Below are 23760 nucleotides of genomic sequence, written 5' to 3' on the forward strand. Positions count from 1 at the left end.
TAGACTTTTGGGATTCCCTTCCCCACACCTAGAGGTCTTTGTTTGAGTTTAGTCTAGGAAATGTTGGTGGGTCTATTCACAAGGAATGGGTCGCCCACTCCATCATAGGGTTACAGCCTAGTCCTAGTGCAGGGTCAGCTTCTCCCCTATCTACCCTAGTCCTGAGTTGCAGATTCGTAACAACAACAATTACACAGTTTTCACAAACTATGATATTTTGTTTAACTATGCACTTATATGCAGCCTGTTACACCCAGTTCTGGTCCTGCACCCGATTCTGGCACTGCCCCCAGTTCTGGTTTCTCACCCGCTCCTGCTCCCGAGGCTGGCCATGTACCTCTGCGAGTTCCCTGTCTGGATCCTCGCTCTCTATCTGTCCCTCGGCGTCCTGCTGCTGCTTCTCTCCCCCACTTCCTGGCACGCTGCCAGCAGGCCTCCAGGGAGAATGCTTAGGACACGCGTACGCTTAACACCAGTCTGTTAAAGGGACAGCGTGCATTTTTTAAAATGTAAATTAACCAATGGCAGCGCACTGACTACTACTTCTGGCCCCTCTGTCATAGGGAGGGTGCCAGAGCAACGAGTATCTACTCTTGCTCTATCTGGTTCTGTTGCTGTTCTGTCTTCGCTGTTACAGCATTTTGCTTTGCACTCTGCTTAAACTGTTTGTTTCCGCAGAATACCAGTGATCAGTTGTTTGGCTATCCTAAGACAACACCTGTACCTATATACTCAAGTGCCATCCCGTTCCGCCACTCGCCATCCGAACCTCTGGACAACGCCAAAGTTGCTGGAGCCAGCTTCCTCCCATCTACCCGGAATCTGACTACCCTCGCCAGAGCCAGCTTCATCTCTCATACCCGGTGTCCGCCAGTCAGCTCCACTATATCTGTAATATCTGTTTACCCATTTGTCCCGCTGGGAAATCTGCCACGTGTCCGGGGTCTAACTGGAGGTAGTACCTCTGTTCCCCAGGTATTCCACTCTGGACCTGATCGTGGGATCTCACTACGGATTCCTGGGGCTCACTAGTTACGCCCCCTTCGGAGCCCCCCGGACTGAAGTCCCAAGGATCCACTCAAAAAATAAAAAACTAATGTGAACTTCATCACCTGTACCTCTGCTTCCATTCGTTACACCGTCCCAAATTTAAAATGCAGCCCCCACTTAAAATGCAGCCCATGCTTCCATTAGCAATCTCGCTTATAGTTCCTGTACCTTGCTTTTCTACAACCATCAAGCCCCCAGTCACCCTGACACGGTAGGTTGCTCCAACATACCCCCCACAGAGTATAGTGAACCCCACAGCCTCCACACAATATGATGCCTCCACAGTTTCCCCCATGAACTGTCTGTGATCTGTGCAGGGTTTGGCCTGAGGATCCACACAGCAGGCATGATCTAGTGACGTCATGACTAGAGTTGAGCGACTTTGGTCGGATCGGGTTTCGTGAAACCCGAATGAAACAAAATTTGAGTCAGATGAAACTGGTCCGACTAGGGCAAAAAAAAGTTGGAGTTTCGTCCGAAACCTGACCCCAATGCAAGTGAATGGGAAATAAAAGTCGGCATTGAGCGGATGACATTCAGTTTCATCCGACAAATTTTGTTTCAGTCGGGTTTCACGAAACCCGATCCGACCAAAGTCGCTCAACTCTAGTCATGACACTTGCTGTGCTGAGACTCAGATGGGCAGGTTGACGACGGCACACAAGGAGCCAACAGGTGGTCCCTGTTCCCCTATTGTATTCAGCGGTACTTCATCCTGAGGATGTAGATACTGGTAGGGAATTGAGACGCCAGGTGTGGGATGTTCATGTGGTGCAGTTCGCCACTGTTTCTAGCCCGTCCTGGTTGGTGGGCAGGACAAGAAAAGCTAAAGGGCCGGGTGTGACCTCACGTTCACCAGATTTGATGAAGATAGATCCCATTCAAATCCTCAGCATTGTATGAACCATTGAAAATACTCAGATATGGCTATTAATATTAATTGCTAAGCATTTGTGTAGATTGAGAAATGGATTTCAGGTTCTTGGCAATGTGCATCCTGAGGTGTTACATGGAGATAGGAGATGGCAGTTGCTAAGGATACACTCCTATCTAGATAGAATCTTACCAGTAGCCGCTGTCATCTCCTGTCTCAGTAATGGCAGAGTCTGTCTACACCGAATGCAGATTTTACCTCCGAATTGCAAATTTTGACAATAACAATTTTTGTAGAGAAAGAAGCAGATTTTTCTGATAAGATCTATTACAAAGTTTCTTATATTCATGTGTACTATTGATTTATTAAATAAAAATAAAAATGACGATTATGCTTTAAGAGTTAATTCATGCATACTCTTATTCTACGGGAATATGTCTAGTTTGTGCACTGATCACCACAATGTTTATGAAAGAGTTAAAGCTGTGAGGACATTCACAATATATTCTTATTTCTTCTCATTTATAGGTCAAGTAATCACCAATGTGCACAGATGTTTTCCACTATTAACAATGCATATTCGGCTGGCAGAGGTGAATGTGCATATTAATAGGGTACAGTTCTCACATAGCAGTTATACTGAGGAAGAGGTCATTTAGTTATATATGATTTTGCTTGCGTTCAGACATGTAGATAAGAAGATTCTCATTGCATCAAATTTGGACAGATTTTGTAAGAATATATACATGGTTAAGTGTCAAACAAACTACAGTCTTTTAATAATGTTCTGTAAGTTTAAGTTTTATTACTCGTGTGCAAAGACAACAGGGTAAGAGAAACCATTTGAAGTCGTCAGATTGGGAAGAACTGGACTGAAACCATCCTCAAGGTTCTGTTCCACATTGTAAATGTTTTATGCTGCAATAGAGAAAGAGATAAACACTAAAAAAAGACAAAACAATAGACAACACTAACAATAGGATTGTTTCTGTCTCATTTTTTATGAAAGCACCTCTCCAGAATTTTTTTTCATTTCAGCGCTGGAGTGGTGGCACTAATCTAAGTTTTCTGACCCTAGCATTATACCAATCAGCTTTTCTTGGCGCCTCTCTGGTCCCCATACACTGTCTTGTGACTGCAACTTCTAGCTGACCGGAAGTCAGAGGTAACAGTCACAAGCTAGAGTGTAAGTCTATGAGCGCCTCGTTCTGGCCTCATTCTAGTGTCATAGACTTACATTAAGTTGTGACTTTGGGATTGTCCAGCAAATACTGGAAGGTGACTGGAATGACGCCAATAAAAGATGGAGATGGTGGTTGGGTAGTATAATGGTAGGTGCCAGAAATGTAGATTAGTGGCCCCACTCCAGCAATAAAATAAATGAAAACACTGGAGTGGTGCTTTAAGCTACCTACATATTGAGTTTATATATATTATTTGTTCCACAGTTTTGCTAGCAAGATTACATATTTACATATGTGGAAGCAGACACTGGTCCATCAAGTTCGACCTGCCTAGATCAATTATACTGCATGCTATTTATTGCTAAATTTTATATAATCCTTCATCTATGAAATGTGGATTAGGAAAATTGCTTGAGTACATGTACAAAATTTCCACCATATCTCTATACTGACTGACAACATGTTTTACATATTGTGTATGACAGATTGATGGAAAGTTGCAGCTCACATTGCCATACTATACACTGCATGAAATTCTGCCAGATCAATTAATCTTTTTTTTTTTTAATTTTTTATATAGCGCTAACATATTCCGCAGCGCTTTACAGTTTGCACACATTTTCATCACTGTCCCCAATGGGGCTCACAATCTAAATTCCCTATCAGTATGTCTTTGGAGTGTGGGAGGAAACCAGAGTACCCGGAGGAAACCCACACAAACACGGGGAGAACATACAAACTCCTTGCAGATGTTGTTCTTGGTGGGATTCGAACCCAGGACCCCAGCGCTCTTGCAGCGCTAACCACTGGGCCACCATGCTGCCCCAATTGCACAGTGTAGGTTAGGTAAATTACTCTCTACAGCTAGCAGGTTCCCACGATTAGTATTCGGTGAGTTTTTGATGTTAGGTTTCATTCATTGCGTTTTTGAGTGTTTTTTACATGCATTTTTATCACGTTTTTGATGTTTTGACTTTTGCCGGTATGTCATATTTTCAATAAAATTGGTTTGTTTTTGATGCTTTCTAATATTTGACAACATTCATTGTTACGGTTATGTGTGGATTACAGGCGTTTTTAAAAATGCACACGCACGTTTTAGGCCGGGTTCACATAGCGTTAAGCAGCCCTATCAACGCATAGCGTTGACGGGCTGCGTTAACGCTATAGCATAACGCTATATGCGTTATGCTATACCGCTAGCGCTGATGATTCAGCAGCGCTAGCGGTGACATGCTATGACCACTAGCGCTGATGATGAATCATCAGCGCTAGCTGTGACGGAGCCTCAGACGCTGCAGGCCGCGTCGGAGGCTCCATCAGTGCTTAACGGCACATCGCGAACATATGCCGCTTTACAGCATATGTCGCGATGCCCTATTTAATGGGGGGCTATGGCAGCGTTAACGGACTGCGTTACACCACGTTATACCGCGGTGTAGCGCAGTCCGTTAAATGGACTGTCAAAGCGCTATGTGAACCCGGCCTTACCTGCGGATATCAGCATCTACTGCAATGCTATAGGGAATATCTGCACATAAAACTCAGCGTATGCACAAGAGGAATTAACACAAAGTGGATCTCTAAAACGAGCCAAAAGTCTGTATTTGTTGTGTAAAAAATAAAAAAAAAGGCACATCAGGCAAGAGACTTCTAAAAATCCCACTCATGTAGCTGGAACTGTAAGGGTATGCACTCATGATCAGTAAATGCTGTGGGTTGGACACTGCGTGCTTCTGCAGCGTTCAACCAGCAGCGGCCAGATGTTACAGCACAGTGGATGGGAGTTGAAGAAATCCCATGTCCACTATGTGTCCCGAGACGCCCGCGGCTCTACCGTGGTGTCGGACATGTGGTGCATCTTTCCAGGCCGCAGCATGTCAATTTCTCTTGCGGCGACATGAGTTTGTGCAAGAGAGATTTCGCCAATAGAATCTACTGGACGTGGTGAATCTGCACGGTTCAGTGAGCACATGCGGATTCACCTGCGTTCAATAGCCGGCAGCACTTTGGACGCAGCGAACATACGCTACATCCAAAGCGCTACCACTTCCGAATCGTGGGCACATACCATAAAAAGCTGCTTTTTTGTGCGCAGTGAAGATATGCAGAATAAAATACTCATCACGAGAATTCATTCTAAAAGGTACATTTATAGACAAAACTGGTACACCGAGAAAAAAATCTAAAATAAATTATGCAAACTTTATACAAAGTGAAGTGAATAATGTATTCATGAGACTGTCACAATCAGAAACACTGTACAAACAAGTTTACAATCTCTGAGTCATAATCTCTCTTGTTAGCGCTAAATAGGGAAGTGTTGCATAAAGACAATCTAATAAAGAGAAGTCCGGCAATTATAATCTTAGTGATAGATAATCATGAGATGATGAGTCATATAATTCTTCTCATGCATTCTGACTCAGGAGAAACTCCTTACTTGTTGAGACGACTCGAAAATACTGTAGAAACAGGGAAATGTGGTTTGTTTGGTGATGATTAAAAAGTATAATTATCCTATAAGAGATGAAAAATATTAAAAATATATTTTTCCTATAAGGGACGGTGCTGTATTTGTGATCTCTATTCTGTAGGTTGCTACTGTACCTCTGTGAGCTTCTGTGTACATCTCTGTTCACAGTGTGCATTAGACCTTACACATACTGTAGATAGGAGTCAGACTTTAGGACCCCGTCCATCTAACAAAGGCCTGACTTGATATATTGTAAAATGAAATTGACTGGTCATGATCATATAAATTCAGCAATTGTTGATAGATTCATTGATGATAAAAAGCAAGCACCCACATTATGATGATCATCATGAGCACTGCCCAGTTTATATTCCTTATATGTGAGGGAATTTTCCTTTAGAACTTCAATAATCTGATCAAAGAACTTTAGGAAAAAAGTTTCTTAAGTCTTAAGGGCCCTTTACACATAGTGATATCGCTAATGCGTCACCGATTTTGTGATGCAGCAGCGATATTGCTAGTGATTTCGCTACATGTGACACTTACCGCCGACCGGCTCCCCCACTGGCTATCGCTGATCGCGCGAGATCGGCCTGGTCCATTTCTCGTCGTCGGCTTCCTGCTGGCGCCGACGAGCGAGCCATGGACGCAGGTGGAAAACGGACACCCTCGCCGCGTCTGAAAGGTAAGAGCGACCGCTGCTGCATCGCTAGTGAGATCTGCCTGTTTGGCATCTCACTAGCGACCATTTAGCGATGCACCAGCGATCCTGACCGGGTCGTATCGTGGTCGGGATCGCTGATGCATCGCTAAATGTAAAGGGGCCTTTATTCAGACATTTGTGTTTGTTCTTGTATGCAAAAAAATAGTGCAAATGTAATCAGTGTTTTGGATCCGAGTTCCATCAGTGTTTGGTCAGTCAGTTTTTATCATCAGTGTTTCATCTGAGTTTTTCCCAGATAATCTAGTTGCCCGCCTTTGAACCAACTCTAACTTCTGAATTTCCTTTTTAAAATGTGAAGCCCAAAACTGGATCCCATATTCTAGACATGGCCTCACCAGTGATTCATAAAGGGGTAATAATACGTTGTGATTGTGGGATTTTATCTCTCTTTTTATACACCCTAATATCTCGTTTGCTTTTGCAGCTGCTGCTTGACATTGAGTGCTGCTGCTCAGCTTACTTGTAACCAGAATACCCATGTCCTTCTCCTGTTCTGTACTTAGTTAGATAATTTTATTTATCTGTTTAATTGGGTGATAATGTATGAATATGGCATCAATAAACCGTTAAGGAAGAGCTATTTTGATTTTTTTCAACACCAGTGTGTTCCTCTTTGCACCAGCAATCACTGTTCCAATAAGCATTTTATTCACATTTAGGCATGCAACAATTTCTACATCAATACAATTAATAATTATAAATTCAATGTATTAAATTAATAAAAATGAAAACATCATTATCAAAAATTATTCATACAAATGTGCTAATATTTTAAATGTAATTTGGATAAAGTTGACTTTGATATTTTACTGTGCAGCTCAATCAATTACTCATTTTTATATGCTATATATTCTATATCATTAGAGCAGTCACCATAAAATAGCATACTACTAATGTTTCCCATGATGCCCATGGTGACCCGGTGGTCCATGGTGTCCAGGTGGTCCATGGTGGCCAGGTGGTCCATGGTGGCCATGAGGATGATGGTGGTGGCCAGGAGGATGATGGATTCCATGATGAGGTACATGATGAGGTCCATGGTGTGGAGGTGGATGACCTCCATGATGGGGTGGACCATGGTGGTGGGGATTAGGATGTGGTTGACATGGGGGAGGACAGGGAGGTGGTCCTGTAAAAAAATAAAGCTTTAAGAACACATGCTCAGCTGAGTGGTCAAGTGTATGGGTGACTGGGAGAAAAAGCTTTGGGACAAACAAACTTTCAAAATGAGCGCTTAGCCAACAATTGTCTAAGTTATATGTACACTTTAAGCCCTGAGAACTGTAGTGTCCCAACATAACAGCGAACATGTAAAGGAAGCCTAAGACAGGGATTATGAAATACTGAAGAATGTTGTAAACCTATGAGAGTCTAATAAAGCCCCTGATTGTTTGGCAATCCCCGCATGTGTTGCGTCTGTCTACCGCTGCAAAACATGCAGCCACAGGGACTCAAATTCATTATCTGAGCACACTCAAGATTCTCGCATAACACCCAAGCATGCTTGGATAACACCTTATCCAAGCACATTCGCACATCGCTAATGGCCAGTAACAGTATTTCTGACAACAGAAAAAAAATCACTATTTTTCACCATTAATTAAAAGTAAATACAGCAGAAAAATAGGATTAGTGCAGGTTTACACTCACTGGCCACTTTATTAGGTACACCTGTCCAACTGTGTGTTAAGACTTAATTTCTAATCTGCCAATCACATGGCGGCAACTCAGTGCATTTAGGCATGTAGACATGGTCAAGACAATCTCCTGCAGTTCAAACCGAGCATCAGTATGGGGAAGAAAGGTGATTTGAGTGCCTTTGAACGTGGCATGATTGTTGGTGCCAGAAGGGCTGGTCTGAGTATTTCAGAAACTGCTGATCTCCTGGGATTTTCACGCACAACCATCTCTAGGGTTTACAGAGAATGGTCCGAAAAAGAAAAAAAATCCAGTGAGCGGCAGTTCTGTGGCCGGAAATGCCTTGTTGATGCCAGAGGTCAGAGGAGAATGGGCAGACTGGTTCGAGCTGATAGAAAGGCAACAGTGACTCAAATTGCCACCCGTTACAACCAAGGTAGGCAGAAGAGCATCTCTGAACGCACAGTGCGTCGAACTTTGAGGCAGATGGGCTACAGCAGCAGAAGACCACACCGGGTACCACTCCTCTCAGCTAAGAACAGGAAACTGAGGCTACAATTTGCACAAGCTCATCGAAATTGGACAGTAGAAGATTGGAAAAACGTTGCCTGGTCTGATGAGTCTCGATTTCTGCTGCGACATTCGGATGGTAGGGTCAGAATTTGGCGTAAACAACATGAAAGCATGGATCCATCCTGCCTTGTATCAACGGTTCAGGCTGGTGGTGGTGGTGTCATGGTGTGGGGAATTTTTTCTTGGCACTCTTTGGGCCCCTTGGTACCAATTGAGCATCGTTGCAACGCCACAGCCTACCTGAGTATTGTTGCTGACCATGTCCATCCCTTTATGACCACAATGTACCCAACATCTGATGGCTACTTTCAGCAGGATAATGCGCCATGTCATAAAGCTCGAATCATCTCAGATTGGTTTCTTGAACATGACAATGAGTTCACTGTACTCAAATGGCCTCCTCAGTCACCAGATCTCAATCCAATAGAGCATCTTTGGGATGTGGTGGAACGGGAGATTCGCATCAGGGATGTGCAGCCGACAAATCTGCGCCAACTGTGTGATGCCATCATGTCAATATGGTCCAAAATCTCTGAGGAATGCTTCCAGCACCTTGTTGAATCTCTGCCACGAAGAATTGAGGCAGTTCTGAAGGCAAAAGGGGGTCCAACCCGTTACTAGCATGGTGTACCTAATAAAGTGGCCAGTGAGTGTACATTGGTTAGTTATCATGAACAAGGTTTCCTAGGAATGATCACCTTTCGATAATCAAGCAATTTAAATAGACTGTCACTCACTCGATGAACATTGAAAATGTTCGTTGGCTGAGAAGATTTTTTTGACCTGCTTAAAAGATCATTGTTCTTAGCAGCAAGTCAGCCTGAGTAACTAGGAAATGTGCTGAAGATTACACTGGCAGCCTATGTGCACAGAATGATCTATTACTGATCGTTCTGTGCATTTCTAAAGTAGGTCAGCCTGATTAAACAGGCTATGAGAAAAATTGTTGATTGACAAACTGGTTACCGGTCAGTGGTTGTTTAACTGAAGTCGGCCTATATAAACCCAGCCTTAAGCACTGAGATGTGCTGATGAGTAGTACCAGTGGATTAGGGGGTGAACGCAAAGGAGAACCATGAAATAGATAGATAATAGATAGATACACAAATAGATAATAGATAGAATATATGAATAACTATATCTATAAATAGTGGTACTTGAAAGTTTGAAAACCCTTAAAAAATTTCCATATTTCTGCATAACTTTACCTTAAAACGATATTAGATTTTCAGGTTAAAATTGTGCAGTCTTGTGCCAAATTACTATGTCCAAGAGGCAATGGATGTTCTTCTCCAAAAGGTTATTTTTATTATGTCACAGTATATACAGGATAAAAAACAACGTTTCATCCACATAGGACTTTTTTCAAGCCATATTAAAAAATAGATATGTCTTCCTCTTTGTATATTGCTTGGAAAAGGTCCCATCTGACCGCAATTTTTTATTATGTATATGTAGTGATAACCTTTTGAAGGAGAACATCCAGGGACTGGGATTTTTAAAATCAGATTTTCACATGATTCTCAAAAGTAGACAAAGAGAACCAAATAAAACAAATGAGTCAAAATTATTATATTTGACATATTTTAAATTATGAAAATAATCAAATATCGCATGCTAGTAAGTGGCAAAGGTATGTGCATCATTTAAATTAAAAACACATTCAAAACACACGTGACATGCACAAAAGTGAACAGGTCGGTTGGACAGTGTTCACACCACCCAAAGACTGAAACACAAAGAAAAAACGCAGTATGAAAAATGTGCAAAAATACTCTGTTGTAAAAATATATAACAGTAGACAGCAAGTGCCAGTAAAAAGACGATTACAAAAACAAGATATTTAGTTGATACGTTTTTGAAAAAAATGTATACTAAGCCACTTCACCAATGTCACGGTATACCCATCTCGGAGCAGTCCTATCTAATGTATTTAAAACCTGATCATGTGAACAGTACCTACTGTATATGAGCAGGATTCAGAAAGGCGCTTCATTTAAATTAGCAGAAAATTTGAAAGGAAAATTCGAGTATGATGTTTTTAATCCATAGGTGATAATTGTTAGTCTGTGTGACCTGTTTTATTTAAAGAATGTGGATTGAAGTATAATCTTCACAACCCATGTTTGGGAAAGTGTATCATGGCACGAACAAAGGAGATTTCTGAGGACCTCAAAAGAATAGTTGTTGATGTTCATCAGATTGGAGACATTTAGGCTGTGTGCACATGATGCGGATATCCAGCGGATCCGCAGCGGATTTTTCTGCGCAGAAACGCTGCATATCTTCAAATCAACGCATAACGCTTCAAATCAATGAAAAAAAAACGCTGTGCAGACGCTGTGAATTTTTCCGCGTGGTTTTCCTGCGGTACAAAATCCGCAGCATGTTACTTCTTTTGTGCGGTTTTCCACCTTCCCTGTCTCCAAATCCGCAGGGGGTAATCCGCAGTGGAAAACCACACAAAAACCGCAAGAAAACCGCATTAAAAATGGAAGAAATCCACAGGAAAAATGCAGGTCATTTGACCTGCGGATTTCTTCCATTCTGCGCGGAAAAATCCGCAGGGCAAAAAAGTCCATGTGCACTCAACCTTACAAAACCAACTCTTAATGGTTTTCTACTCCACCAATACACAAACAGACAGATTGGGTACAAATAGTAAAATTTCAAGACAATAATCACCCTCCCCAGGAGTAGTCAACGAACAAAAATCACTTGAAGTGCAAATAGTACGCAAAGTCACAAAGGAACCCAAAGTAACCTCTAAGCAATGTTAATGTTTATGAGTCCACTACAGGTGGGTACTGAACAATAATGGTGTGCCAAAGGCGATTTGAACAATGTTTTATGGACAGATGAGATCAAAATTATGCTTTTTTTAATAAATGAGAAGCATTCTGTTTTGAGAGAGGAAGCTTATAAACCCCTTATCATCTGTAAAACATTGTGGAAGTAGTATCATGATTTGCGTCTGTTTTGCCGCATCTGGGTCAGGACTACTTGCCATCAATGATGGAACAATGAATTGTGAATTATACCAGCAAATTCTAAAGGAAAATGTCAGGACATCTGTCCATGAGCTGAATCTTCAGAGAACATGGGTCATGCAACAAGACAACGACCCAAAGTACACAATTTGTTATACAAAACAATGATTAAAGAAAAATAAAGTTAATGTTTAGTAATGTCCAAGTCATAGTCCTGACCTTAATACTATAGAAATATTGATAAAATGGAATTGACAAGGTAATGGTTAGGTGGAGTCATAACTGGCTCATGGATCATACTCAAAGAGTGATAATAAATGGTTAATAAAAGCTAGATAAGCTTGAACAATGGGATGCAACTAATAGAATGGTATTTAACAGGGAGAAATGAAAGATTCTACATCTGGGCAAGAAATATGAAAATTATATATACAGAATGGGAGGAATATAACTAAGAAAAAGCACATGTGAAAAAGACTTGGGTATAATAATAGATCACAGACTGCACATGAGTCAGCAATGTGATGCAGCTGCAAAAAAAGGCAAACACGGTTATGGGGTGTATTAAGAGAAACATAGAGTCTAGATCACGTGAAGTGTTTATCCCCATCTACTTCTCCTTGATCAGGCCTCATCTGGAATACTGTGTCCAGTTCTTGACAACACATTTTACAAAAGCCATTGAAAAACTGGAGCAAGGTCTGAGAAGAGTGACCAGGATGGTGAGTGGACTTCTAGCAATGTCCTACGAGGAACAGTTAAAGTATCTGGGAATGTTTAGCTTGCAAAAAAGAAGGCTAAGAGGAGACTTAATAGCTGTCTACAAATATCTGAAGGTTTGTCACAGTGTAGAGGGATCATCCAAATTCTCGTTTGCACATGGAAAAATGAGAAGCAATGGAATGAAACTGAAAGCGAGGAGACACATTTTAGATATTAGAAAAAAACTTTTTGACAGTGAGGGTGATCAATGAGTGGAACAGACTGCCACGATAGGTGGTGAGTTCTCTTCAATGGAAGTCTTCAAGCAGAGGCTGGACAGAGATGGTTTAGTGAATCCTGCATTGAGCAGGGGGTTGGACACGATGACCCTGGTGGTGCCTTCCAACTCTACCATTCTATGATTTTAATGATTCTATGATTAGGTTTATGCAGGGCATTGCAGTAGCTTAGTCCAATTAAACATACAAGAGTATTCTTCATAGGAACGCTCATTTCACAATAATTTTGCAGTATAAAGAGGTCCCTTCCAACGCTAACATTCTATTATTCTACATGATTCAAGCGGATGGGCAGAACTAATCAACAATTACCTGAAACTTTTAGATGCAGTTATTGTTGCACAATGGGTCACATAAGGTACTGAGAGCAGAGGTTCACGTATTGTTACCACTCCCAGATGCAATATTGGAACATTTTCCTTGTTTAAAAAAATAATAAACCCTAATATTTTTGACTCGATTTTTTGATTTGAGTTGGTGCTTTACCGACTCTTAGGACTTTGTGTGAAAATCTGATGTTGTTTTAGGTCAAAATAATCCAGATATAAGAAACATTCTGAAGGATTTACAAACTTTTAAGCACCACTATATACTTTATGACAAGCTGTGCAAGGACTTATCCTGGCAGGAAAATTGTGAAAATTCAAGTACATAATCAGAAGGGCAACAAGTTGATTATATGGATTGTAAGATTCAGACTGCTCTAAGACTATATAAGACATACCGTGGTGTGGATGGTGCATTATTGAGAACCTACAAAAAGAAAAGAATCTTAAGAATACATGCATACTTTATATATATATAATTTAATACAAACAAGTAGTGATGCGGCACTCACCAAAATGCTGTAAAAACGATGTCCTTTATTATGCCATAATGGAAATAGACAAGGTTCTATGGACGAGCAGATATGCAGAGGTATACAGGGAAGGAGATGGACTGTCCATCTCCTTCCCCGTATACGTCTGCATTTGGGTGAGTGCCGCATCACTACTTGTTTGGACTTTACACTATATACATTAGATGCAGAGCACCGCATATCATTTGCCCAATACCGCTTGTCTTCGGTTTCAATAAGGATCTTGTACACCACATGCATGGACTAATTGCCCCAGTGCCGTTCATTTCATTGCTCTTCCTCTCTGCACATATAATTTAATACTACCTGCAGACTGCGCTTGATTCTGTACAAGAGTAAAGAGACCTCTAACTAGTCTACAACACCTTTACATGCACAATTAGCGGAGGCTTCTCTGTGAGCTCTGCTTCTAAACAAACTGGAATATCCTGTTTGTAGGATCAATCAGTATAGAAATTATACTACTAGCAGCTATTGACGTATCAACCTCATCTCCATACCAGTGCGTGTTCACCGTACAAAAACTGCAGGGTACTTCAGATATAGGCTTCAATTCATCATTGCTGTTTCCCCATTTTTCTGGAGTAATTTGCTCCTTCTCGTGTTTGTGCCTTAAGCTTTAAATGTTTTGTGCCACTTTTTTAAGTTGTCTTTCTTTTTTTTTGCTTTTTTTTATTTTCCCTCAGCAACTTTGCTTATCCAGATGTTTTAGACAGATTCACGAAATGTGACTTTTAACAAATGTTGCAGTTTTGGGGGAGGGGGGGCATCTCACGCCAGGTCCTGTAAGGAGTAAGGTTTCTGGTGGAGTTTTTAATAGACTTTTTAAAGGATTTGTGAATTTTAGTTCAAAAAGTCTCAAAAACTGGTTAAAGACAAAAATTAAGAGCCTTTCTGATAGTGTGCCCAATTCATGAACCGTGTGCATCATCTTGAAGAATCTAGCAAAAAAAAATGTCAGCATCATATTCCTCAGCTCTATACAGAGATTGCCATCACTCACCAGTTTAAATAAATAGAAAGGTAAATAGAAATATAAAAATATGTAAAAAAAACAAGTTTTATACTTGCCTCTAAGTAGACTAAACGTTTCAGTGGGAGTAGTGAAAATTGTATGAGTGAAAAAGAGCAGTTTCATCATTTATAGGAAAAAGGAGAATAGGGAGGGTTCAGTGGTAAAATGCGCAATCGGAAAATACGAGTCAAAGGTTACATGTTCCTGTACATTGTCAACAATCCCCTCCCATACACATCATGAGACACACAACACTCCCTGTAAATGAGCAGGTTTTTCTGCCTTTTTTACACCACGTTTAGGTTAAAGTTCAGAAACCGATCTCAATCTTACTGTTACATATTACCTTCTGTCCTTTAGAAGACATATACAATTGTGAAATGTAATTTAGTACTAAACTAAAACTTGTATTATTGAATTTAAAAGGTCACTTTTAAACAAGCGTAAAAAACATGTACAGAAATATATTTGCCAGACAATGGCTTCGATGAAGGAAAACCATTTATCTGATGTCCTGTTATATGCCTGTGGTCATTCAGTTTTCCAGTTCAGTAAAAAAAAGAAAGAGAAACATGTGCATGAGATTTCTGAAATCTCATAGCGTTTGCTTGTACGGTAAAAAGCAGCTATAAATTTGCATTAAAAAAAAGCTGCAAAAATTCAACATCTGAACGTTTATTATATATTAATATGTATTTACAAGAGCAATAATAGATAACTGTAGCCCAAAAGAGCAACTGGCATTTATCACTCCTGGTGATTTCCCTAAAAACATGAAACATGGCTGATGGCAGGTAGTGGATGACTGCGGCTTGTTTATTCCTCCTCGGAATCTTAGTTGCTCGTTATGACACCATCAGTGACTACTTTTAGTTTCCTCACTATTTATAATTACTGCAGATAATAAATGGTTTAGACAAAATGTGATTGTTTAATTTATAAACTGCAAAAAAACTAACCTAATTATTATGTACATTTATAATGAATGTCTCCTAGCAGCAGCGATAATAAAACACTGACCTGTATCTCTAATTGCTTTGTATGTTTCCCAGCACACTCCCACAAATATATGGCACTGGTAACAGCCTAACATGTATGAAAAATAATAAAGCAATTATCTTACACTATAAGCTAAGGAATGTTACAATTAATTTTAAACATAATGACAGAAAATTTTTATGACACATGCAAAAGTAATACGTTGTGTCAAAAGGTAACTAAAGTTTCAAATAACTTTTCAGAATAAGCTGTCCTGTGTTTATATGAGGGATAACAGTATTTATAGACATTATGTGTCTTGTATACTGCATATTCACAAGCTTTCCCCTCTAAATGTTCTAATTTGCAATTGACTCTGAGCTGGTGAGGTGGAATTAGCTGCCATGATGTCTCCCATACACAGTACAGCACACTGAGATGACTTACTGCTCTTCATAGAGGAAAACTCGCACACCAGAAGACTTCATCCACTTCAAATTTATGTTAAGAACCTATAACTATGCCCTTCACCTCACCAATCAGACCTACTACACCACCCTGATCTCCTCACTCTCCAACAAACCAAAAAACTCTTCAACACCTTTCACTCCCTCCTCAGTCCTAAAGCGCAGGCCTCTATCTCAGACATTTTTGTTAGTGATCTGGCCTCCCACTTTACAGAGCAAAGAGAAAATATCCAACAGGAAATCAGCTTCCAGCCATCAAGTGCCATGACTCCCATCCTTCCCTACATCTCCTTTGGGTCACACATTTGACCCAGATACAGAAGAAGAAGTCTCCAGGCTCCTCTCTTCTTCTTGTCCTACTCAATGCATAACTGACCCCATTCCCTCACACCTACTCCGATCTCTCTCTCCAGTCGTCACTACAACCAATATCATCAGGCTTCCTCCACTGAACTTGACAGTTTCTTTCATTTCTTGATCCGTTAGTCACTTTTTCCCTTGTTTCATCCAGAACCATTTGTAACCATCAGAGGCTAGTCTATTGACATTTGTCTCATCGCTCCAAATCACTTGTTTCCATTCTTTTACTCATCATTTCTCGTACTTTTTTGCAAACTCGAGCCAACACTTTATATGACAATAATAAAGTTGAGGCTTCTTCATCTTTTTTCGAGCCACCATTCCAGACTTTTGTAATGTGTGTCGCACCGTGCTTGCATGGACGTCTGTGATTTCACTATTATGAAGTATACTAGCCACCACCTTTGCTGTCTTTGTCGCAACAGAACTGATAGACCTTGTGATGAGCCGACGTGTAGCCTCTGATATTTTGCCTGGACGTCCACCTCTTGGCTTTTGAATGGATGGACGGACTTCTTTTCCCGTTCTTACAACTGTCATGGCGCTCACATGATGCAGTTTGGTAATTTTCTTGGCCGAGAGACCGCTATCGATTTGCTGGATTATGATGTTTCTCTTTTCTTGGTAAACTTCTTCATGGCTGCTCCTCGATTCAAAACAGTGACCTTTCGCTTGGGACTCAACCTAATTACACACTTGAGCCAAGTCTCATTACCACAATCGATTTGATTTTCTCGGAAGAGAGAATCTTAGTTCGTGTGACCATGGCCTGAAGAAGAGTGCCATGCTAATAGACTGATGCCTGGGTGTGAGGGACTGTGGTGCAGTAATTGAGAATGATAGGCTGCAAGTGTGGGTAAAAGGGCAAGGCAAGACTGCAGGATATTGCTGATATAGAGTGGTGACATTGAGAAAAGGTTGTGACCGGCATTGAGAAAGAGCGTGCTGCACTGCTGAAGAAGTGATGCAGAGGCTGCCACAAAGCGCATAAGAGATGCCGAGTAAAATGCGAGCAGAATGTCGCAAGAGGAAACTAATTTTTGTAACTACTTCTGTGTAATTCTACATGTTGCCGCAGGCAATACTATTGAAAATTAGTTGCTTCATGTACATTAGTAGTTTCATGTAAGAATAAGAAAAGGGCATAGAAAATAATATGTATAGATTATCCTGAATTACCCTGAACAAATGCTCACAAATGTTGCTCCCCGAGGTCCACTGTCATCATAATAACGAATAAATAAATATGAGGAACCAATTTCGCATCTTAACTTGTGATTTCACTTTCCAGCATTCATTAGAAATTTGTAAGAAGGATCAAATATTTCCCTTCTTGCTGAACTCTCCCTCAAGATGTGCTTCTCCTCTTTCTCTCTCTCAATCCTTACCTTTCTGTTTTACTCCCTCTCTTAAATACATACTGAAAAATGTATTTTTTATGTGCCATAATTTTGACAAACGTTACTCAAACAGCAAAAATTGCCTGGCAAAAGTTTGGTATTGAATATAGAGGTGAAGAATTTGATATGTGGTTATGAACCAAACCGCCAACAGTCTTATAAAGAGGAGGTTGAGCAGCTGTCTTCCTGCAGTAGCGAGTGCCATACATTAGGCGAATATCTTCACCAAATCCACAGAGGAATCATGCAGCAATTACAAATCTAGATTCATCTACTTAAAGGAAGAAACAATACAATTTTATCACAAGTAATCCAGACTATATATATTTTCTTTAAATCTGTACGAGATATCTATGGAGATTCTTTACAACATCATAACAGTGTAAGGGCCTAGATGCACCAGCGATCCCGACAATGATACGACATTGCCAGGATCGCTGGTGCCTCGCTACATGATCGCTGGTGAGCTGCCAAACAGGCAAATATCACCAGCGATCAGGACCAGCAAGGATGCTGGTATCCAAGGTAAATATTGGGTAACTAAGCGAGCGCGTCACTTAGTTATGCTGTTTACCTTGGATACCAGCTCCCAGCATCTGCTTACAGCGCTGGGAGCTCGCTGATCGTTGCTCTCCCGCTGCCACACAGCGATGCGCGCTGGCCAGCGGGAGACCAACGATCAAAAAATGGCCCGGGACATTAGAGCACGATCAGCGATACCCGGCGGGGGGGGCAGTCACTGATGCGTGTCACACACAGCGATCTCACTGACGAGATCGCTGTTGCATCACAAAATCAGCGATCTCGCTAGCAATCTCGCTGTGTGTGACAGGGCCTTAAGTTGTAAGGTTGTGGACAGTGACTGTAGTGTTCCCGCCCCTGAAAATAACAATTGAGTAAAGTGAACAGAGTCTTACAATTTTGTACATGTATTGTGATAAGTGAGATGTGAAATATATCATGTGGCTTTAGGAATGTAATGTGTAGTAATGCATAGTGTTTAGGTACTGTAAAAGTAATGCCTAGTGTGAATAGCATATACTCCAGCACGAGTATAGGAAAAACACAGGATAGGTTAGAGTTTAGCAGGTACATTAGGGAAACATACAGATATTGTTTGGGACTAGCCCAAATTGGGAGGGGGCTAGGGTAAGTAAAAAGGAAACCACTTCCTTTTTTAGTTAGCAAACGAACTCTCTCACTAATTTACTATATGAAGTTCCAGGTGCTGTGAGTTGATAGCAGTCCGGATTGTCGGCGCTTTACATGGAGCGGAAACCCAGCTCCGCCCAAAGCTCCGCCCCCTTCTGTACAAGTTGTGATTCCGGATGTGCTCATTGAACACATCCAGAATCGCCGCAGCGTATACATAGAGTAGGCTATTTACCTTGCGGAGCCTGAGCATCTCCGCAAGGTAAACAGACATACTGCGGTCTAAAAAAGTGCTCCGCATGTCCGGCTTTGTGGGTGTGTCACCCGTGTATTAGGACGCATAGTGGAGATGGGATTTCAGAAAATCCCCTCCACTATGTTGTAACATCTTGGACACTGCAGATTAAACGCTGCGGCTGTACGCAGCGTTAAATCCGCAGCAAATCCTAATGTAATCCGCCATGTGGAAACTCACCTTAAAGGCTCCATCACACACAGCGATCTCGCTAGCGAGATCGCTGATTTTGTGACGCCACAGCGATCTCGCCAGCGAGATCGCTGTGTGTGACGGGGATCAGCGACCGGCCCCCTTGCCAGATATCGCTGATTGCGCTCCATTGTCCTGGCCCGCTTTTTGATTGCTGGTCTCCTGCTGGCCAGTGTGCATTGCTGCGTGTGGCAGCGAGAGACCAGCGATCAGCGACGCTGGATGCTGGTTTCCAATGTAAACATCGGGTACCTAAGAGCCGCGCGGCTCTTAAATACCCGATGTTTACATTGGAAACGAGCTTGCTCGCTGGTCCTGATCGCTGAAGGGGCTGTCTATGTGACAGCTCACCAGCGATCAGCCTAACGATGTCCCAGCGATCCCATCCATGTCGGATCGTTGGTGGAATCGCTGGGACATCGTTATGTGTAACGAGGCCTTTAGTCTAAATGTAACAAACAACCAGGCTGACTGCGAACAAAGAGACCAGCAAATTTACATAGCCATTGGAAGTGATGTAATCACTAAAATCATCCCTTCCCCAATGAGGCTAACATGGCTAATACAAAAGATATCTTACATACACATAATCCTCACACAATACTGCAGGCATGTGGAGAGAAGGCATTGTACCACATTTTTCTTTTTGAACTGGACACACGATGTAATAGGCAGAGCTTCAGAGCAGAAGAAAACATTTGTGTTTATTTTTTGTTTTGCTTCTCCACTGCAGAAAGATTATCAAAGTATTTGGTACTTAAACAATTAAAAAAAATTAAGTCCAAGTGTCCATTACCAGAGAGATTTCACTGGGGACAAGTACTTCTTCCACTTTCTGACGCTGACCAATCATAATCAGGTACCAACACATAGGGGAACAAAGAACACGCCCCCCCATAATAGTGTTGACAAACAGTCTGCTCTATTCACTGCAGAATGACGAAATGTGCTGGCGCACAGCAGACCTGAGTGTGATTTACTGACAGCTTTAATTTCTCATCTCTGGCAGAGGAGGAGCAATGCTGCAAAGTTGAGTCTCACTACCAAGACGTCTAGCAGTTTTTCTCTCATAGTAATGTCAGCTCTACAAATCATAGGCAGGCATCCACATACAAGAGGAATAGGAACAAACCCCCACTAAATCTTAGAACAGGTTCTGTGTGATAAATAAAAACACAGCATTCTATGATGGGATTGAGGCAGAACAGTTGGCAGCACTACAGTTGTTTTGGCAATGCTTTTGTGTATTTGGTCCTGCCAATAAAGCTAATTTGAATTTGAGAAGAGGACTACTAGAAGTGTTTGCAATGAGTCACAACTTCTGCAGTACTGCCATCCTCCCACACTGACTGCTGGAATTGAGAGCAGTCAGTTAACGCCCCGTTACACACAACGATGTCCCAGCGAGACCACCAATGATCCGGCATGGATGGGATCGCTGGGACATAGTTAGGCTGATCACTGGTGACCCGTCACATAGACAGACTCACTAGCGATCAGGACCAGCAAGTAAGCTGGTATTTAGGGTAAACAGCGGGTATCCAAGAGCAACGCGGCTCTTAGTTACCCGCTGTTTACCCTAGATACCACCGTGCAGCGTCGCTGATCGTTGGTCTCCCGCTGCCACACGCAGAGATGCATGCTGGCCAGCGGAAGACCAACAATCAAAAAATGGCCCAGGACGATCCTGCATGATCAGCGATACCCGGCGGGGGGCCGGTCGCTGATGGATGTCACACACAGCGAGATCACTGGAGAGATCGCTGATGTGTCACAAAATCAGTGGTCTCGCTAGCGAGATCACTTTGTGTAACGGGGCCCTTAATCACACACAGGTCTGCTGTGCTCCAGCATGTTATCACTCTGCAGTGAGCATAGCCACCTGTTTCCCCAGTGTGTTGCTGCCTGCTTATGATTGGTCAGTGTTAAAAAAAGCAAGAAGTACACACCCCCAGTAAAATCTCTCTGGTAAATCCCACTTGGACTTTAAAGATTAAAAACGAACTGTTTAGGTGCCAAATACTTCATTCACTAATATTTCTGCAACATAGAGGTAAAATTTAAAAGAAAAAAAACTTTTATTCCACCAGTTCAATATAAAAAATTTGGTGAAAAGTCATTTTTAAATGCTTGTAGAAACATTCCCAAAGGGTTTGAGCGCAACTACCTATACTCGCAGGTAGAGTTGAGCAAATCTCCCATAATTTGTTGAGAAATTTGTAGCAAATTCGATTGTTTTAGAATCAATTGACTCATTTCGAGCCTCTGGTAAGTCTGCAAGGGAAATCTCACCTGTACCAAAAATAAGCTCATCCTGTAGATTAGAACAAAGAAAATACTATAAGAATGCACAGGCACTAAAGACCATCTGCCCATAGATATACACGGATTGTTGTACCTGATGTCTTTATGTTTCCACCACGTGTCTGTAAACGTCTGTCTGTTTCCCATACGCTATCACTGTGAATAACGTTGAGGTAAGTATAGAAGTATCTGCCTCCTCATCTGTGACTTGGCAGTTTTAAATCTTAACCATAGTAACCTAATATTTTGCTTTTGGAATTTTCTTGAAATGTATATTTTTCTTAATGACCGTATAAAATGACGAGAAACATATAAAATATAGAGTTCTGAGCCATTTGTCACCAAGAGACAAAAACCTTGTTAGAGTTGAAAGAGTAAACAATACACAAGAACTTGCAAAACTTGCTACCCATCATTGCAAATGTTGACTTGTGCTGATCAACTAGTTAGGCATTGTTGTTCCTTACTACCATATCTAATCCTTTGATGATGACAGATATGTGGAGCACATTTTTCCATTCCCTAATTGTTATTATAACAGAGTGCACTTGGTGTCACGAGGATACCACGGCAGACAGTGGTTTCTTGTATTGCAGGGGTCAGAAGATCGCACACCTTTACTGGTTGGATCTGCTTTGCTTTCCCATTAGCTATGCAGATCAGGAGAAGTGTTCCTGCTGCCTCACGCTCTAGCCAAAGCCGTGCTTAGGGCAAGACAAGGATAGGAATGCAATCGGGGTGAAAGAACCCATCTAGGGACGTCAGGGAGCTCAGGGTTGCACAGGGCAAGTTTTAGGGGTTGTCCCTCTGATCTTTTCCTTAGCAGCAATGTTTCCTTTCCCATCCGTCTTGCTGTCTGGCTCCTTGATGGAGCGTGACACTTGGCCTGGAGAAAGAGAAGCCCCTTTTTGTATTCTCGAATTTACCCAGTATTATATGATCCCATGGGCATGTTCTCCCTTGAGGAAATGCAGCTGTGAAATCCACAGCATTGCAAAGGGTATGAAATTTTTGGTGTTGTATCCGCATCATAAATTTATTTCAAATCAGCAGTGCTGGTCAGTTTACACTGTGGATTTTCTAAGAAGTGTGTGAATGACATTTCTTGAAAAATCTCATTTACTACACTTATACTATAATATTCAGTGGATTTTCAACGTGCACATTCCCAAAATAAAATTCACGGCATAGTCACAACTTTGAAACCACATTATCCAAAATTTCGCTCACTGGTATAAATAGTAATGGAAAATAAATGCATCCCAAATCCTGTTTGTTACCAATCAGAATACAATTTTAGATGTAACATAACAGGTGGTTTGCAATTTTTCTTACAAATAATTTTGGTATGTAATCACCATAAAGAGGATGTCTGCTTCATTACCTGCTGAATGTTTATATTCAGATGGGATGATTTTGTCTTATTTACTTTTCAAACCAGTCACAAGGAGATGTTTACACACCGCAAGTCACGGAATCGTAATTACTGAACACGCACACATTGTTGCGGTGTGTACAGTCATTCTTAGTGTATAGCCCTTGGAATGCTCCATTTTCATGTAAATGCCAATGATTTCTAAAACTTTGGCTAATATAGAAAGCAGTGCTGTGCATGATTAGTTATTAAGCAACTTTAGATAAGTTCCTACAGAGATCTGATGTTTTTGTGTGTTTAACTAGGAGTTTGAGGAAAAACTCTAATAGCCAGTAAGAGGATCAGTCACTCTCTGGTTTTTTAACTTTGCAAGTGATCTGTCTGGAGTTACACACAAGAATGACACAAACACACACTCAGGCAATTGGAAATGTTTTTAAATCAACGTAAGGCAACTAAACTTCTGCGGTGTTGCTATCAGTGTGTCAAGAGTGGGAGAAGAGGGTTGCATTGACCATCCAACACAATGGGCAGCACTTTGAACACATTTTGTAAGTGGTCATAAACTTGTAAATAACTCATGAAAGAATAAAGTTATGTTAAAACCAAGCACATCATTGTTTTTCTTGTGAAATTCTCAATAAGTTTGATGTGTCACATGACCCTCTTCCCATGGGAAAAAATAAAGCTGGATCCAAAATGGCCAACTTCAAAATGGCCACCATGGTCACCACCCATCTTTAAAAGTTTCCCCCCTCCCATATACTAATGTACCACGAACAGGAAGTTGATATCACCAACCATTCCCATTTTATTTAGGCATATCCATATAAATGGCCCACCCTGTATATTA

The 23760-nt window shown here is 41.3% G+C and overlaps 1 long non-coding RNA gene across 2 annotated transcripts; it reads right to left on the minus strand.

The window, feature by feature from the left end:
• Positions 1–6933: 6933 nt before the first annotated feature.
• Positions 6934–14605, minus strand: LOC141091801 (uncharacterized). Of its 2 annotated transcripts, none has more exons than XR_012232577.1 (3): positions 14441–14605; positions 13235–13263; positions 6934–7437 (listed from the first exon to the last, which is right to left on the minus strand). It is a non-coding gene; the product is annotated as an uncharacterized lncRNA (long non-coding RNA). The 2 variants fall into 2 exon arrangements; XR_012232578.1 differs by lacking the exon at positions 14441–14605 and adding an exon at positions 13676–13772.
• Between the last annotated feature and the right edge of the window lie 9155 nt (positions 14606–23760).

The sequence above is a fragment of the Dendrobates tinctorius genome, unplaced genomic scaffold (assembly GCF_039654945.1).
Source record: "Dendrobates tinctorius isolate UK_male_01 unplaced genomic scaffold, ASM3965494v1 ptg000056l, whole genome shotgun sequence".
NCBI classification, from domain to species: Eukaryota; Metazoa; Chordata; class Amphibia; order Anura; family Dendrobatidae; genus Dendrobates; species Dendrobates tinctorius.